General features: G+C 38.2%; 1 pseudogene; it reads left to right on the top strand.

The window, feature by feature from the left end:
* The first annotated feature begins 436 nt into the window (after positions 1-436).
* On the top strand, positions 437-536 carry LOC144455569 (U6 spliceosomal RNA; annotated as a pseudogene).
* Positions 537-1,850: the final 1,314 nt, after the last annotated feature.

Genomic DNA, 1,850 nt, shown 5'->3' with positions numbered 1-1,850 from the left:
AATGGACCATTTCATGAGTGACATGTATTTGTTGCCCAGTTCTTATTTTATGCCTTTCCAACTTGATAAGACTCACCAAAATTTGTGTTCCATCTTTGAGAAACCATCATCACCCCCCTCTTTATGGTGAGGTAGCTGCACAGGACTTTAAGGGGCATGTATGAAAACATGAGTATTAACAACTACCATCAAGAAGAGAGTCCCAACAATGATATGTAAAAGTATGGTATTTCTACCAAGGTGCACATTAGAGGGAAAATATGTAGATAGATACACACAGATATGTATGCATACATTTCTCTATGTCTAACTTCCATCATTATCAATCAATCAATCAATCAATCATTTATATCTATCAATCAACCATCTATCATATATCTATTGTCTATCATATATCTATTGTCTATCCTAACTACCATCTATCAATTAAGCAGAAGTCTCTATGGAAGCACATATACCAAAATTAGGACAATAGAAAATTAGCACGGCCACTGAGCAAGGATGACACATAAATTTGTGAAGAATCCCATATTTTAAAATGAAAAATGCTCCTTAATTGAAAAATATTATCTATCTATCTAGCATACTAGTTTCTGTAAAGTCTGTTGTCTGTAAAACATTGGGGCAATGTCACTGTATGTACATAACACTTGGTAGAGGTAAGCAAATTGGGTTTTGGGGACATGAATCCTTGGACAGGTGGATGAGAAGGACAGACTAGAGAAGGAGATGGGGGAATCACTTCAGATTCTAGATGGAGAGTTGAGATCTAAAGAGCATCTCTCTTGAAATCGAAAACAAGTTTGATTTTGAATGTTCATTTTCTTTGCTAACTTAATTCTGTAGACTGGTTCTTTATCTAAAGGTTGGGTCTTTTTTTGGCCTCCCCCCCTCCCCCGTTCCTATCCCCTTGTGAGTTAAAGGCTTTGTTGCCTAGGAAACATCACCTTTCCAGCATGGGATAAGTGATAAGAGCATCAGGGTTGGTGTGAGATGACCTGGGGACAAATCTAAGCTCTTTTACTTATTATCTGAGTGTCCTTGGTCAAGTCATTTTCTCTGGGCCTTAGCTACCTCAATTATAAAATGAAGGACTTGTATTCAATCAGGAATTCTTATCCTGCTGTCGACAGACTTGATTATTAATAAATATTTTTGATAACTGTATTTCAATATAATCGGTTTCCTTTGTAATCCTATGCATTTTTCATGCATTCAAAATATTACTCTGAAAAGGTCCATAGGTTTCATCAAACAGCAAAAAGGGCTCATAATACATAAAAAAGATTGATAAACCTTAGATAATCTCTAAAGTCCTTTCCAGTTCTAAATCTTATGATCTATTCAGCCCACCAATTCTTATTACAAAGGGACAGAAAGGTTGCCAGTTAATTGCATTATATTGTAACCATCAAAGTTTTGGTGGGTCTGAATCTGCCTAGAGCCCGGAAACCAGAGGAAAGGCAATAAAAATAAACACAAAGCTTGCTTACATATTCACAGGAAACTTTCCCTGACAGCCTGACTTGGACACAAAGAAATCCAGTTCACAAAGGGGATGGAAAATATTGCATGGTTCTGAATTTGGTGGTGGCCCTGAGAGAGGAAATCAGCCACATGCACTAAAGTTTCTGTCTGCTGCCTACTATCTAGCATCTGGAGATACTGTTGCACAGAACTCCCCCTCTCCCTCCAGCCTCCCACCCCTGATTACAGGCAGGCAGTAGCTTGAAATTCTCTGCTGTAACACAAGTGATCCATGCAGATGCATATCAGATGCAACTGCCCTGTGACTCACAGGCTAAGTAAGGATAGGGATTATGAGAGTTTAACTGAGGACAAAATGGGAG

Source organism: Phascolarctos cinereus, unplaced genomic scaffold (genome assembly GCF_003287225.1).
Source record: "Phascolarctos cinereus isolate Bilbo 61053 unplaced genomic scaffold, phaCin_HiC Scaffold_9;HRSCAF=440, whole genome shotgun sequence".
NCBI classification, from domain to species: domain Eukaryota; kingdom Metazoa; phylum Chordata; class Mammalia; order Diprotodontia; family Phascolarctidae; genus Phascolarctos; species Phascolarctos cinereus.
The sequence above is the reverse complement of the archived record's forward strand: the minus strand, read 5'-3'. Positions and strand labels throughout refer to the sequence as shown.